This window comes from Phascolarctos cinereus, unplaced genomic scaffold, assembly GCF_003287225.1.
Source record: "Phascolarctos cinereus isolate Bilbo 61053 unplaced genomic scaffold, phaCin_HiC Scaffold_726;HRSCAF=1367, whole genome shotgun sequence".
NCBI lineage: Eukaryota > Metazoa > Chordata > Mammalia > Diprotodontia > Phascolarctidae > Phascolarctos > Phascolarctos cinereus.
Window position 1 is genome coordinate 363,175,955 of NW_027556098.1, and position 17,302 is coordinate 363,193,256.

The following is a 17,302-nucleotide window of genomic DNA, read 5'->3' on the forward strand; positions in this document are numbered from 1 at the left end:
GCGCAGCCCTTGGATTGGATCCAAACAAATGCAAAGGATGTGTTCTGTGAAGTTTGGATTCAGTCCGAGGGCCGCACTTGAGGACCTAGAGGGCCGCAGCTTCCCCAACCCCTCTCCTAGACAAGCCAGATTCCTCGCTGGCCTTTGCCCCTGCGGTTCCCTGCAGGATATGGGGCCTTCAATTTACATCCACAGCATTGATTAATCGCCTTGCTTTAGCACTTCTGAACTGAATGACTGTAGGTCAATCACTTGCCCTCTCAAACCTCACTTTCTCACTTTCTGTATCTGTCAATACAGACGCTGCCTGCCTCGCAGACTTGCTGGGAGGAAAGCAGTTTAATAACAACCCGAAGAGCTGCAGAGATGGCACCCACCACGAAGGGGGAAACCCCAGGATCTGAGTGGGAACCCCAGCTCTGACCCTTCGCTCCCTGGGCCCAGTGAAGGCAGATCACTCAGCCTCTGCCTCCAAGTTTCCCTCGTCTGTGAGACGTGGGCATTGGAGAGCGGCCTGACCTTCCCGGTCCTCAGCTTCTTCATCTGTAGAAGAAAAGGGTCGCGCCGAAGGGCTTCAAAGATCCCTCCCAGCCTCCTTTCTAAGCTCCCGAGAGCCAGCGCTCACCCCTCTCGTACGGAGTCAGACACTGAGACCCGGAGGGGAGACGGCGCCCGGCCTCCGACACCCAGCCAGCCTCCACGGCCTCTAAGGCTCTCTCCAGCGCCACGCCTGTGGTCCTACAGCCCACCGTGTGCCCCCCACAGTTCTGGGAACTGGAGACATGAAGTTTACAAGAATGGTTCTTGTCCTCGAGGGGCTTACGGTCAGATGGCACAGTGGGTTGAGTGCCAGATCAGCAGTCAGGAAGACCCAAGTTCAAATACGCTTCAAATATTGACTAGCTGTGTGATCCTAGCCAAGTCATTTAACCTCTGTCTGGGTTTCCTCATCTGTAAAATGAGGATAATAGCACCTACCTCCCAGGGTTGTTGGGAGGATCCAGTGAGATAATAATTGTAAAGAGCTTAGCACAGTGCCCGGTACACAGTAGGCACTTAATAAATGTCTATTGGGTTGGATTATTGTGAGAACCAAAGAAAACATTTGTAAAGCACTTCGCACAGTGCTCAGTACACAGCAGGCACTTAATAAATGTCTATTGGGTTAGATTGTTGTGGAGACCAAAGAAGATATTTGCAAAGCACTTTGCACAGTGCCCAGTACATAATAGGCATTTAATAAATGTCTACTGGATTGGATTGTTGTGAGGACCAAGGAAGATATTTGTAAAACACTTCGCACAGTGCCCAGTACACAGTAGGCACTTAATAAATGTCTACTGGATTGGATTGTTGTGAGGACCAAAGAAGATATTTGTAAAACACTTAGCACAGTGCCCAGTACGCAGTAGGCATTTAATAAATGTCTACTGGATTGGATTGTTGTGAGGACCAAAGAAGATACTTGTAAAGCACTTTGCACAGTGCCCAGTACGCAGTAGGCACTTAATAAATGCCTACTGGATTGGATTGTTGTGAGGACCAAAGAAGATATTTGTAAAACACTTAGCACAGTGCCCAGTACGCAGTAGGCATTTAATAAATGTCTACTGGATTGGATTGTTGTGAGGACCAAAGGAGATATTTGTAGAACACTTAGCACAGTGCCCAGTACGCAGCAGGCATTTAATAAATGTCTACTGGATTGGATTGTTGTGAGGACCAAGGAAGATAACTTGTAAAAACACTTAGCACAGTGCCCAGTAAGCAGTAGGCATTTAATAAATGTCTACTGGATTGGATTGTTGTGAGGACCAATACTTGTAAAGCACTTAGCACAGTGCCCAGTACGCAGTAGGCATTTAATAAATGTCTACTGGATTGGATTGTTGTGAGGACCAAGGAAGATATTTGTAAAACACTTCGCATAGGCACTTAATAAATGTCTACTGGATTGGATTGTTGTGAGGACCAAAGGAGAAATTTGTAAAACACTTTGCACAGCGCCTGGCACATGGTAAGTGCTATATCAGCGCTAGAATTATTATCATTAGGGGCAGAAAACAACCTATAAGCCGGTAAGTAAATGAAACAGACTCCAGGCTTGGATGGACTATGCTCTCTGGCCTCTAGCCATGCTGATCACATGTACACAGGCTGCGCATCCCCTGTGACTCTCAGAAGGTCGCCGCGGAGGGTTCCTTGCCTTGTCTTCACATTAAGAGGAGAGCACGCCGGGCGGCACACGGTCTGCCCACCAGTCATCCCTCGCTCTCATCACGCGACCAACCCATTTCTTTTTCCATTCCTAAATTTCTTTGATGTCAGCCTTCATGTCTCTGCCAAGAGAATCCCTCCCCACCCCTAGAAAGGTCACTCCATTGACACGTTCTCCGGGGAGCTCCTTCCTTTGATCTGTATTCCCCGGCCCGCCCATGGCACTCCGCTCGGACCTTTCAGGTCCTCTTATCGGGGACTCTCTAGCCATCGCAGCTGTGGTCTCCTTTCACTATTATACCGTGCTGACCATGAAGGCGGGGATGATGTCTTCTTTAACCCTGTACCTCTCCCGAGGCGAGCACAGCGCTCCGTACGTGGCCCTGTGACTTGTGAAATAGTGGTGGAATAGAATCCTTCCCCTGCTATTGAACTCCTAATGGTTACTTGCTGCAGGTGGCTAGTAGGTACACTAGGCAGACTGGGGGGCCCGAAGGCAGGAGAATTCAAATCCAGTCTTACACACCACGCAACCCTGGGGCAAATCACTCAACCTCTGTCTGCCTCAGTTTCCTCATCTGTAAAGTGGGGGGTAATAAAAGCCACCTATCTCAATGAAATAACCCATATAAATGAAGCACTTTGCAAACCTTACATAAATTTTAGATACTATATTTCTATTATGTTCATTATCTTATTAGAGATTCACAATAAATCGGAAGGTGGGTAGAGTCCCCATTTTATAGATGAAGGAACTAAGGAGGCTTTGATTTGCTAAGAGGCATACAAATTAGGATTCAAACCCAAATCTCTCCTCACTCCAAATTCAGCATTTTTTCCACAAAATCACAAGGCCTGGCTATTTCCCCTGACCCCATTCTCCCCTGGCTTAGAAGCAGCCTCTGTCCATCCCAGAATCCCCATCCTTCCGGGCCTGACACAGGTTCGTCCTCTCCCAGGAAGCTGTTCCTGACATCGCCAACCTTCACCGGTTGCCCCTCCCACCCCCAAATGATTCCTACAGCATTTGTAGCCTGCACCACACAATTTACCACTTAATTATAGACTGTCTTGTACTACTCCATAATTGCTTTATGCGAGTGAGTCTCCTCTCCCCAAATAGATTGTAAGACCAGGGACCGTGTCCTATGCCTCTGTAGCCCTGAAGCAGTGAGAACCCAGTTACTTGCATAGTAGGTGCTCAAGCACCGTTAGTCGATTGATTACAGCGGGTGCCTCACTGGGAGGGCAGGAGCCAATGATCTAAGACAGACACTCTGGCACTGGTACCCACACCCCACATCCAAACGGCAAAAGAACAAAACCTGAAGCTGGGTGTGAGTGGACAGTGGTTTCAGAAGGTAGAGGAAACCAGGAGGAAAGACGGTACTCGGTTCACCTCTGGTCAATGCAGGACAGGCCAGTGCCAAGGCCATGACAAGCTTCCAAGGTGGCTCCCCTATCTCTGCCCATAGCTGTGAAATAGACCTGGACTCAGTGGAAGGCCAGGTGACCCTTCTACTGACATCTGGGCTCCGAGATTGAGGATAGGTGCCTTCCTGTATCTGGACCTCAGGTTCTGGCTCTGGGCAACAAGGCTAATCACAGGCTCTCTGGATTATAGATTCAAAGCTGGAAGGGTCTTCAGAAACCCTCTTGGGTTTACAGATGAGGTAAATAAGGAGCTAGGAGATTAAGCCATTTGTCCAAGGCCAAGGGTCAGAGGCATGGCTTGAGCCCAGGCCACAGAATCAAGGAATTTCTGAGTTGGAAGAGACCTCAGCAGCCATCCTTACATGAAAAGAATCACCTAACATACTGGACTGGTGGTCATCTGGCCTTCGCCTGAAGACTGCCAAATAGGGGGAAGTCGCCACTTCTCAAGGGCCACCTATTCCAAAGCTGTGGCTCTCTACCTGCCGGTCAGGGCTACTGGGATTGTTAGAGCCCTGAAAATTAACGGTGAGCTCTATGGACCGCCAGTCCCAGTTTCAGCACACCCCTTCATCCCATAATGGGATCTTACAGGTGCACCTGTAAGGCACCACTTAAAGTGAGGAGAATCATTATAAGAGGCAATGTCATAGTTTGGTCCAAAGAGAGAGCATGAAACTCGGGGGGCCAGAAGACCTAGCTTTTACCAGCCCTGCTGCTTCTTGGCTATGTGACTTCCCCTCCCCGTGACCTAGTAAAATGAAGGGGGGTGGACTTGATGACCTTTAAGGTCTCTTCCCGCTTTAAAGGTCTATAATGATTTGGATTTGCAAGCCCCAACTCTGCCCACAGCACGCACACAAGCTTGTGGCTAGGGGGTTTAACTCTAAGCCACACTCATTAATAAATGAATCTGTGTTTGGCTACTCAATAGGTCTGGATTTCTCAAGCCTCCCATTTGCAGTCTGGCTAAAGATTGCGGGCAGATGTGCTCACACCTTGGATCCCCGCAGGATACCAACCTTAAGCAAACTGACGATTAGCTTTGGAAATTGAAGTGTAAACAGAAGGGTGGTTGAGGTACTAGCTAATTGTTTTCTCCCCAGAGTTTCTGCCAGAGATGCCCACTTCTTCCATGTTTGGCTCAGGCTGATCAGAGAGCTAAAGCCACTAGGCCAGCATGGGGGTCAAAGGGAAGTGTCTTTTGTCCCCGAGTCACAGGTCTTCCCTAAACTCACAGGCTGGCTCCTTACCTCCAAACCCCCAAATACATCTCCTATGCTGCCATCCTCTTATTCCCATACTGCACCCAAGCCCCCAATCTCCCATGCTATATTTCAATCCTCAGACATCCTCCCAAACCCATTTAGAATACAATATCCCACACCCCTAGATATTCCCAATCCCACAAACTATACCCTAACCCCCACACTCTGAACCTCCGCTTCCAAGTTATACTAAGTCCTACAAATCATTGCCCCAAAACCATTTATTACATTAGATGGGGGCAGACTCAGAGGTCCTTTCCACCTACAAGAATTCCTATTCTTGCCATTTTATCCAGAGAATATACCCCACCCTGGACCCAAAGCCAGTCCTAACCTCATCCTGAAACCCCAGATCCAGTCTGATCTCCAGATCCAATGTCCAGTCCTGTGGAAAGGCAAACTCAAACCCCACTGAGCCCCAGCGACACACAACACCCTTCCAGGCCAGCCACCTGACCGACGCGTGCCCTTGGTCAAAAAGAAACCTGGATGAGAGGGTGTGGGTGACTCTGTGAACCTCCATCCTCACTTCTGGGGATTCAGACTGTGACATTCAACCTTCTTAGGGGAAGAAAGGAGGGTTGGGGCCCCCATACATCCATGCTGCCTCACACAATGCACTTCATATCGAGGTGGGACTGAGCTGGCCTCACTCACCAGCGGGGGGGCCTGGACTTGCCCCTTGCCCCCTCCCAACTCCAGGGACAGGGCCCTGAGCTTCTTCAGCCCCAGCCCAGCCCTCACAAGGTGCCAGGCTTGCAGTCAGGCACTGGGTAAATAGCTGATGAGTGACGTCCAATCCCCCCACTGCCCCCAATTATTTTTAAGCAGGTTGCAAAATTCAGGCTGCAGCTTCCAGGCTCAGCAGAGGAAAAGAGAGACAGAGAAGGGGGGAGAGAGGGGAGGGAAGAAGGAAAGGAGAAAGAGAGGGAGACAGAGGGAGGAAGGGAGGGAGGGAAGAATGGGGGAGGCAGCATTATGACAGGATCTCCCCTCCCCCTACTGAGAACAGGGTGCAGGAGAACCTCCCCCCACCCCACCTCCTGTCTCCCTCCCCGAATCACACATGTATATGCATGTGTACACGGGTGTCTACAGACACATATATCCTTATCCACACACAGGCTCACTCCAGGGTTTCTGGGGGATACCAAGCAGAAGAAATTGAGCAGGCAGAGGAGGTTTGGGGCTCTGAGTAAGATTCATTCCTCCCTCCCATGTGTTCCTATGGGGGGCAGGCAGGCAGCCCGAGAAGAGTTAGGGAGGGCACGGGCCAATGATGGATAATTGATCAGCCCTGCAAGCTCTCATTAGCCATGCCTTTTCTTGTGGGCCGCAGGGGGTTCCCCACTCATCAGGCAGCTCCCCACAGCCAGCCAGTCAACCCACTCTGGGGGGGAGAGGGAGAGGCTTCTCCATTCCCACCCTTGGCCCCCCCAAGTCTGCATTCCCCCTCCTCCCTCCTTAAATGGGAGACTGCCAGAACAAAGTGCTGCTTCTGTATCTTGCAGGTCTTTAAAGCCTGGGGCAGATAAGGCCTAGGTCTAATCCTACCCATCATTCGGCTCTGGGCAAATAGGTGAGCCCAAATCTGTTCCAGGGCCCCATACTCCTGCATAAGCTCTTCCTGGCCTCTAGTCTCACTCCCTCCCACTACAGCATAAGCCCATTTTCTATCACTGATGCCTTGCTAGGGATAAAGGATGGCTAGGGCCCTCAGTACGATCAATCCACAAGGATTTATTAAGCACTCACTGTTTGCCGGACACTGCTCTAAGGCTGAGGATACAAAGAAAAAGCAGAAATAGCCCCTGCCCTCAGGTAGCTTACACTCTAAAGAGAGAGCCAACTCATACATATGGATATGTAGAGATAAGATAGAAGACAAACACAATGTAACTTGAAGGGGAAAGGTCTTCTGTAACAGTGGTACATGCAATGAGACTTGAAGGAAGCCCAGCAATGAGGAAGGAAAACATTCCAGGCATGGGAGGCAGCCACTACAAAGGCACACAGATGGGAAACTGAATGGCATATGTATATGCAATTGGCTGGACAAGACAAAGACAAGATGGCTGGACCACAGAGTGCAGAAATTAAGCCTTTATATGGTATCTACTATGTGGCAAGCACCGAGTGGAGAATTTTACATATTACCTCATAACAATGCTATTATTATTATTATCCCCACTGAGGAAACTGAGGCAAACCAAAAGTAGGTGCCATTTATATCCCTATTTTATAACTGAGGAAACTGAGGCAAACAAAGGTTAAGTGACTCGCCCAGGGTCACATAGCTTGTAAGCATATCAGGCAAGATTTGAATTCAGGTTTTCTTGACTGCAAGCTCAGCACTCCATCTACTGCACCACCTAGCTGCCTAGTTTATGAAAGGATCAGATTCCAAAGGGCTTCAGATGCTTAAAAGAGCAATTTAAATGTGATTCTAGACATAAGAAGAAGCCACTGGAGTTTACTGCAGTGAGGACAAGGGTGAGGTGACATGGACAGACCTATACTTTAGGAAAATCACTGGGATGGCTGATTGGGAAACGGGTTGAATTGTAGAGAGACTTGAGACAGGAAGGCTACTCAGGGATTGGTCCAGGTGATGAGCACCCCAACCGGAGAAAGATGCGAAAGACGCTTTGGAGGGATGTGCCGAGATCTAGCGATTGTCCGGCTTTTCAGGGTGAGCAAAAGCGAGGCACCAGGGATGACAAGGGGCTGAGGACCCAGGGTACAGGGAGGGTGACAGCGCTCTGGGAAGCAGGGAAGCTTGGAAAAAGGGTGGGGAAGCTGAGCTTGGGCAGGGCACCTTGAGTTTGGGATGTCCGTGAGACATCCACTCAGAAATGTCCAAGAGGTACTTGGGAATGCAGGGCTAGAGCTCAGGAGGGAAACTAGGGCTGGATGTAACCATCGGGGAGGCCTCTTGGTGGAAATGACAGTTCAACCTACGGGAGGTGACAGGAGCAAGTAAATACACAGAGAGAGAAGAGGCAGCCCAGGCCAGAGCCTCCACCAACTGCGTGTGGCATGATGTGAAAATCCCACAGTTCCCTTGTTTTGAAATGCTGCCTCGAAAACAAGGTATGTATGCCTGACTGGGGGCCAGCCTCGGCCAGAGTTCTTGCACCTTTGGGAAGCCAAACCACCAACTGAGGACAAGATTCCCCGATATCAGGAAGCTCTCGAGCCCTATCAAAGGTCATGTCTGTTCCCTCTATCGATCTCGGCTCCCACACTCCCCCCCTCCCCTTGTCCTGGAAGGGAGGCATGAGGAAGGCCAGGCAAACACACCATCTGTCTCCTTCAGTGCCCTGCACCCTAAGGTGCACCCTCAGGTCTTAGCAGAAGCCAGGTTCACCTGTTGGGAAGAACACTGAATTGGGGTGACTGGAGCTGCTTCAAATCCCTGCTTCATCATTTGCTATCTGGGGCCTTGATGAGCCTGTGTGGACCTCAGTTTCTTCATCTGTAGAATGAAAGGGGTTGGAACATCAAGGTCTCTAAGTGCCTTGTCAATTCTTAGAACAACTAAGATGAAACTACCCCTATAAGAGGTGTGGGGAACCTGTGGCCTCGAAGCCTCATGTGGCCCTCTAGGTCCTCAAGTGCAGCCCTCTCACTGAACCCAAACTTCACAGAACAAACCCCCTTAATAAAAGGATTCGGTCTGTAAACCTTAGACTCAGTCGAAAGGTCGCACCCAAGGACCTAGAAGGCCACACGTGGCCCGGAGGCCAAAGGTTCCCTACCCTGCCTTAAAACCTCCCATCAAAATGCAGGGCTCTGCGTTCCAGCACTGGAGACCTTGCCCTGGTCAGGCCCTCCAGGGAACTCTGCTCTCCTGGCCACCAAAGGCCCACCTCTGAATACCCCATCTCTTCAACTCCCCACCTCCCTCTTTTCCTCCCCTTCCCATTTTTCTCTGCTATTGGTTCCAATCCCCATATACTCTCTAAATCCACTCTGGCCTTCCTGACTCCCTCCCTCTCAAGGTCACAACTTCCCTGAAGCCTCTCCAGGTACAGCTTCCCCCTTCACACTACAAAGGGAAATAGAAGAATCCACCTACCCCCTTCTGATCCTCAATCTCCTCCTCTGTAAAATGAGGACATTTAATTGCATGACCAAAATTTACTGGGTCGTGAGGTGGGGGGAGGACAGTTGTAAACCCTAGAGCACTGTAGGTATGAGAAAGACCTTGAAGATCACCTTGCCTAACTCTCTCATTCTACAGATGGGGAAACTGAGGCCAAAGAGGAAAATGGAATTTCCCAAGCTTACATAAACTGGTTCCTGGCAGACCTGGGTCTGAAACCCTAGGTCTCTTGACAAGCCCAGAATTCTTTCCACTCTGATGAGACAGGGAATGTCCTGGCCTGGAAGGGGCAGGCTTTTACAGAATGCCAAGCAAGCTTCTTCCCTGCACATCTCTGCTGAGGCAACAAGCTTGGTACGATGGGTGGAATGGCCCCAGCATGGGGGGGTGTTCACTCAACAAGCATTTATTAAACACCTACTATGTGCCAGGCACTGGGGGTAAAAATCAAGGCAAAAGCCAGTCCCTGACCTCAAAGAGCACACAGTCTAACAGGGGAGACAACAAGCAAAATAAATGCATAGACAGGTTACATACAGAATAGGAAGGTGCTAGAATTAAGAGGTGTTGGGGAAGGTTTTCTGGAGAAGACTGGATTTTAGTTGGTACTTCAAGGAAGTCAGGAAGGTCAGTAGACAGAGATGAGAGATAAAGCTTTCCAGGCATGGGGGACGGCCAGAGAGAATGCCCGGAACCGGAGCCAAGTGATGGGGGAGCCATGCCTTGTTCATGGAACAGCCAGGAGAAAAGTGATAGCGATCCAAGCTCTTTAGCAGAGAGGAATGTCTAAGAAGAGGGGAGAGTGAGGCCATCCTTCTCCAGCTGGGTCTAATCATAGGTCGCCCACCTCACATGCTCAAACCACAGGGCTGGTCCCCTACTTCAGAGCCTCAATGACGGTGGTCAAGGTGATGCTGTCTGGCTTGTGGGGGATGAGTCCCCCGAGATTCTATCCCCCTCGTGGGAGGTTCCAGGCCAACCCAATGAGCTTTGATCAGGCACTGCGCCAAGGGGAGGGGAGACAAAGACAAAAGGAAAAAAACACCTCCTGCCCTCAAGAAGAATACATTCTACTAGGCAGGAAGAGAAGATTTACAAATCAAAAGGGTCTCCCTTCTTTGTAGAGCTAGGGGGCTTTTGTGGAATATTGTGCGGGCTCAACTTGGTTGAGACGAACATTAGTTTTGTTGGGCTAATTTCTCTCTTTCTTATTCTTTGTCACAAAGGATGGCTGCCTGGAGAGGGGAAGGGAGAAGGATACTTTTGGAAATGATGGTGATGTAAAAAGAAAAAAAAACCATTAGATAGCAATATAAAAACTTTTTTGAGTTTCATCTGCATCATTTTTTTAAAAAATTTTAATTTATTATTTTTAGTTTTCAACATTCACTTTCATAAGCTTTTGAGTTTTCAATTTTCTCCCCCTTCCTCTCCTCCTCCCTCTCCAAGATGGCATGCAATCTGATACAGGTTCTACATATACGTTCATATTAAACATAATTATTTTTAAAGTGAGGAGGGTGGGGGCAGCTAGGTGGCGCAGTGGATAGATCACCGGCCCTGAAGTCAGGAGGACCTGAATTCAAATCCAGCCTCAGACCAAACACTTGAAGCTTACTAGCTGTGTGACCCTGGGCAAGTCACTTAACCCCAATTGCCTAAAAGCAAAAAATAAAATAAAATAAAGTGAGGAGGGTGAGATTGGGAAATGTTTACTATAGCGGAAGGTAGCATGAATTAAGCACTGAATGAAGCCAGGGAGCCTAGGAGGTAAAGGTGAGGATGGAAAAAGTCCCCTGCAGACACCTGTGAAAAACCAAAAGGGGGGGAGTGTGTAATAAAATGATGAGTTTGGGGACTGAGGCAGGCCCGTGAAACTGGAATTTAGAGAGTCTGAAAGGGAGTGGCCGCAAATAAGACTGGAAAGACAGACTACCATCTGATTGCAAAGGGTTTAAAATGCCAAACTGACGAAGTTGTATTTTATGCCCAAGGTAATAGGGAGCACATCAGGTTCCTAGTGGGGGCCTCCATTCTGATAGTCAAAACCTGGCAGTCAGACACGATTATAGCCAAAAACTATCTCTCTCTCTCTCTCTCTCTCTCTCTCTCTCTCTCTCTCACACACACACACACACACACACACACACACACACACACACACAGAGACACGTTACCCACCCTCTGGCCACTTTGGAGCCTGATCCCAAGGCTCCCTCAGCCCCTAGGGTAAAAAGAGGAGGTGAAGAATGTCTAGTCTCTCTGTGTGACCTTGGCTAAGTCATTTCTAATCCTCCTGAGCCTCAATTTGCTTCTCTGTATCAATCAATAAGCATTGATTTAGCATCTTCTCTATATTGAGCACTGTAATGGACACGGGATGCAAAGGTAGACGGCGCCTGTCCTGTACAACGAGGGGAGCAGATAACATGCTCTCTAAGGCCCCTCTGAGCTCTAACATACTATATCACAGGCTGCCCCTGAGAGCCAGGAGCCATGATTCATCAGGCCCAGGCCAGTCCCTTCCTTATCCCCACAACAACCAGCTTTGTCCTATCCCCCACAGCCAGGTACTCCAAGGCAACTCTGAAGCCTGCAGTCCTGCAAAGATCTGCCCATTACATGCCACGTCCTCTTAAGCCCCAGGAGCAAATGTAGAAATGAGAGGGATTGATGCTAGATCTCTGAAGGAAATAGAAACCAGGGACAGGTGTGCAACAGAAGAAGGTGCGCTCCTCTAGGGCTGGTTCCTGTTCATTTGGGCTGGGTGAGAAGACAGCACGCCACGCAGCCCACAGGAGGTTTGCTAAGTTGGTAACCATTGCTGAGCGCTTGGGCTGGAGAGAAGGGGAGTGTCTGCAGAACGCAGACCAGTGTCGGGTGGGCTGGGAAGACTCTGCCAGGGCCTGATGGAGGATATGAAGGGAGACGCAGCGGGGAGAACGTCCACACCGTTTACCAACCTGGCAGTTCTAATTTGCCCAGCCGTCACTCACGCCTGGCCTCCCAAACAGTCCATTACGAGGAGGGGCTTCCCACCTGGCTTGGCCTGGGTATGCCCAGTGTGGGTGGGACCTAGGCATGCCCTGCTGTCAGCCTTTTACTGCCCACAGCTCCCACTAGGCCCTAGAACCAGCCCCATGCCTCACCCCACGACACAACACATTCTTAGAGCCATGTGGTCCAGAGGGCTTGGACCCTGGAAGGAAGCCAAGAACACCAATCCCCTCCCTTTCTCCCAAACAGCTCTGAATGACCAGAGCAGTTCATTTTGGAGGTCCAAGATCCAAGCATCCTCCCCTATTTTCCTCTGCTAGCAGCTCCCCACCCTAATACATTCTCAGGGACAGGTTCACCGAGTGGTATTGGGAGAAATATCACAGAATCACAAAGACCCTGGGCCCATTCCTGGCCTCTGCCACTGACATGCTGTATGATCTTGAGTAAGTCCCTTGCCCTTTCTAGGCCTAGGGCTCCTCATGCATAAAACGAGGAGGTTAAATGATCTCAGAAAGCCAGTCTTACATAACTGTCCAGGAGTGAGGGAAGAGGTGGTAGCTCCCAGGTAGAAACGGACAGAGGCAGACGGCTTCGGGAGCTCTCCTCTTCCGGACAGGGCCCGATCAAAACTGCATTCTTCCCTGACCACCCCCACCCCTGGCTCTCTGCTCTCTCTCTTTTGTGACCCCCCTCCCCAATCTCTGAGGTGTCATGCAGGAACATGCCTACACAGCCCCCTGGGCAGTGCCACAAAGCAGCCCAAGAGTAACCAAATCTGATATTTTGGCAAAGAAAGGCTCCTGAGGTGGGCACTGCCCTGGCCAAGAACCTTCTGCCTTCCTCCTCCCTCTTCCAACAGCTCCTGGGTATGTGTTTGGGGACAGGGGAGCCTCACACGCTTTCCTCCTCCCTCTGGTGACTGGCAGAGGGAAAAAAGGAAGAGGGAGAAGAATCTGGCTTTTTTCTTCCCCACATACATACATACAGCCCAGGGAACAGAAGGAGGAAAAGGGAGAAAGGGATGAGATAGTACGAGAGAGGGAAGAGCCCAGTGCATCATCAGGGGCACCAGGTGGTGCCTGGGTACTGAGCCAGCCTGGAGGAGGCAGGGGAAGGGGGGCGGTGACTCAGCCCACCCCATCTCCCCAGAACTTTGCAACAGCCGTCATTGCTACATGAACAAATGAGAAGAAACCTTTTGTTCTTCTAGCCTTGGGGAGTGGGGGTGGGCTGGAAAATTGGCTTCCTTGGCATTCCTCCCCACATCCCCCAGCCCCACCCCAGGATGAGAGGGGGTCCTTGAGTCCAGGGCTCTGCCTATCCCCTTGGCAGTTAGCAGGGACTGTTGTCAGGCTTGTGGCTGCTGGGCCTCGGTCACCTGACCCAGACCTCTGCCTACAAGTCACTGCTTGGGGCCTGTTCAGGAAGACACAACAATCCCCCTTCTAGCCCTGGACTTGGCAGGACAGCCATCCCTCAGAGGCCTCTTGGGGGCTGGCAAGGGTTCAAATCTTGGGCCGTCAGACTATAGGTTCTGACACCAGCTGGGTTGTTACAACACCTGTCCCTCCTGATGAATTCCTTGAGACTCAAGGCTTCTCAGCTTCTTCTCCCTTCTTCCCCACCAAACCAATCTCACTCTCCAGGAAGCAATGTGGGCATTTCCTCCCACCCTTCCCCGGGCCTTTCACAGCCCCTCCTTCATGGCTCCCACCAGTCATCATTATTCCAAAACTGCAGGCCTTTTCTCCACCACTGCCAGGATCTTTAGAAGTCCCTCCTGGACACCAGCTTCCTCTGGTGGTATCACCCCCCTCTCCCAGGCACAGTGATCAGTGAATCCAATGCCACTCACAAACAATCACTCACTCACAAACTCAGATGCCCCTCACCACCACCACCTGGGACTCTGGGAATGACTAGCCACATAGTTAAACACAGTAATGCCCCCTTGAAAGAGTTCTCTTATCTCAACTTTGATCTGAAGATCTCCAAGCACTTAGTCCAAACTCCTCCCTATTACACACACACACACACACACACACACACACAAAGAGAGGCATAGACATCAAGGAGATCAAGTTCAAGGTTGTGGGGGCCATTCCTACCTTGGGCAAGAAAAGGTCTCGAGGCTCTTAGATCTTCCTGAGTGAGGATAAAGGGCTGGCCATCCAGGGAGCTCCCCACTGTCCCCCCAACAGCCCCACCCATGGCTCAACTTAGGACCATGGGGAAAGATAGGGTAAATGCTCTGAGAATGAGAGTGAGTTCAAAGATGCTCTCAAAAGCAGTGAGGGGGGGCTTGTCTCTGCTGTAAACCAGACTAGACAGGCAAGATCCCAGACACCAGACAAACGAACAAGGCCCTCTTTGGGGGGAATGACCAGCTGGGACCTAGTGCACCAACACTGCCCCCCCCCCTCGTCTCCAACCCCTTCCCCACCTAAGAGACCTGGGGGAAGGAAGGGCAAGAAACCTAGCAAAGGGTCCCTGGCCCTCTCCCCTGAGCCTCTTTCCCTTCCCCCCTTCCAGGGCTGGGCAATGATGAATGAGGAAAAGGCCCTGCCAATGCTGGCTCCCTCCCCAGGGCCACCCCTCCCCCCCTCCCCCTTCCTGCCAGGAACATTCTGTCTCTGGCTTGGAGAGGAGGGGGCTGGCATTGGGGTGCACTGGCTCCACTCTCCCCAGTATCCTAGGACCTACCTGCATGTGTCCCAGACCCCCAAGTTCATTCCCACTACCTCAGGAACTCTTCCCACTCCTTGTTGGCATCAGATCTAGCTACTCTCTGGAGGGCATTTCTGCCCATTGGCCTAAAAGTGCCTAGGGGGAGCATGGGAAGCACCGTGCCAATTAGACCCACACTGCAGGTGATTACATCCCTGTCTAGGCAGGGGAGGACTGGGAGGGGCTAAGTGATTCCAGGTCCTCATCAGAGTCTCTTCCAACCTAAAAGCCTCTCACCAAAGGTCCTGCCCAGACATTTAGCATCCGGGCCCTTCTTTCCCCTGCCTGCTGCCCGTTCAAGTTAGGCCTGGACACTCGGGAGCCTGCGCCCATTGTCACACGTAAAAGTCCTTTCCCAAGTGTGGGAGTGTATGGTGGTGGGGTAGAGGGAAGATTACTGTCCTCAGCCCACGTGGGCCCCTCCACCCACTGATGCCCCCCGGCATCCCTTAAGGCCAGGAGCCTCTGAGGACATTCTCAGTGCTAAAAATGATCCTCACTCCTGTGCCAGGGTCGAGTTCGAGGAAGTAGCCATGGGCTCCCGAAAAGAAACGGAGGAGGGAGGGGGCCCGGGCGGAGCAGAGGACCAGGACCACCGCCGCTCGGGCCACCGGCAGGAGACGCCAGAGAGCAGCCCCGCGGAGACCGGGGGTGGCCTTGGCAGCTCTCAGCACTTGTTCTCTCTCCTGGCTCCCCAGCCAAAGTTCCCAGCCGGTCCCTCGCGGGGAGCCAGACCAGGCCAGGCCAGACCCCGGTCCGTGAACTCCGGGCCCACCCCGCCTGGGCGCCGCGCTCAAAGGAGGCTTTGACAGGCGTCCCCCGCCGCCACCAACCTTCCCCCCCACCACCACCCCGCACAGCGCGGAGAACTGCGGAGAGCGCCCCCGCCCCGGTGCTGGCTGAGCATCCCTGGACCACTCGGCTCCCGGCATCCCCGGACCCCGGGCTCCTGATCCCCCGCCATATCCCACCCACCCCCAATTCCCTGGGCCCCGGCCGCGGCCCCAGGCGAGAGGAAGCGGGCTGCCTGCAGGGCAGAGGCCAGCAGGTTGGGGGAAGGGGTGCTAGGGTCCCCATCTCCCATCCCTCCAGCCCTGGATGGAGGAGAGAAAGGGAGTCACTGGGGGAAGGGCAGCTCCAGACCCCAGGGAAGGGGAGGGGAGGAGGATAACTCCGGCTGAAGAGCAGGGCAGCCGAGGCCCGGCCGGCACGCACTCACCTGGTCGCCGTCAGTAGGAGTCGGGGGTGGCCCCACGGCGCAACTTTGCCATCAGGCCGGGGAGGCTGAGGCTGGGTAGGGCGCGGGGCCCGTCCCGGGGGCAGCCGGGGCGCCCGCTCCGGGAACAGGAGGTGACGCCGAAAGCAAATGTAAAATGTTCTCTTTTAAATTAAAAAAAAAATGCAAAGCGCATCAAATGCAAAAAGAAGCGTAACCTCGCCCCGGGCTTAAAAGCTCGAAAGGTGCAGACGGGCCCGGGAGCAGCCGGAGAAGCCGCTGCTGCCGCGGGCGCGAGCAACTAGTGCCGGGCAGGCTGCGGGCACCGCCGCCGCCACCTCCTGCCCCCTCCTCCTGCCGCCGCCGCCGCCGCCGCCACCGCCCGGAGCCCCGAGCTCGGAGCCCGCCCGCCCGCCGCGCGCTGGCATGACTCGGCCCCCTGCCCGCGCCCCCGGCCCCGCGCCTCATCCGCTGGCGGCCGCGCGGGGTTCACGGAGCCTCTGCCTCATCCTCCGCCGCCGCTGTCGCTGCTGCTGCCGCCTTCTCCTCCTCCTTCTCCTGGCGCCCGGGCCCGAGAGCCGGGGGTGGCCGCCGCCGCCACCGCCGCCGCCGCCGCCGCTGCTGCTGCTGCTGCTGCTGCTTCTGCTGCTGCCTCCGCCGCCGCTGCCTATACCCGGGCTCCGCTGCCCGCAGCGCGCGCCGGGGCTGAGTGACAGCGCGGGGCGGGACCACGAGGCTGCGCGAGACCCGGGGACGGGGGAGGAGAGGAGAGAAGATGGAGGGGCTGGGAACTGGGGGGAGGGGGGACCCTTTGGAGAGGGGTAGGGGCGGTGCGCGCCCGGCCTGAGTGACAGCTCTGCGCGACACTCGGGAAGGAAGGGGCCCGTGGCTTCCCGGGCGCTGGGCTCAGCTGGGGAGGAAGAGGGGAGGGGGCCGGGATGGCGCGCACCGCCTCCTCTTAAGGGGGAAGCAGGCCTCCGGGGCGCGCGCACCCGCCTGCAGGCCCCCCCCCCCACTAGGGGCGCGGGCGCACTGCCCGGGGAGGCTCTCTGTCTCCCCCCTCCCCTCCACTTCACGCCCCTGCACCGCAGGATTTAAGGTGACCCTGGGGTCCTCCTACAAGAGTATGATCAATTGCCTCTGGGGTACGCCCTTCTTGCCCCAAGTACCAGCATGTGCTGGCATGTTTCATATGTCCGAAGGATGGAAGCGTATTCCACAGAATGATTTCCCTACTGTGTGCCCCTGGAGTGTGCATGTTCCATGCGGGTGCCTCAGGTTGGCGTGTTGCACGGGTGTGCCACGTTCCGGGAAGAAGTTGGGAGTCTCTAA

The 17,302-nt window shown here is 53.1% G+C and overlaps 1 protein-coding gene across 1 annotated transcript in view; it reads right to left on the reverse strand.

The window, feature by feature from the left end:
• The window catches only part of ADGRB2 (adhesion G protein-coupled receptor B2), a 72,572-nt gene extending 56,251 nt beyond the window's left edge, over positions 1-16,321 (reverse strand). The window contains 1 exon segment of the mRNA XM_020983541.2: positions 15,974-16,321. The gene's annotated coding sequence lies outside the window, so the exon portion shown is untranslated.
• Between the last annotated feature and the right edge of the window lie 981 nt (positions 16,322-17,302).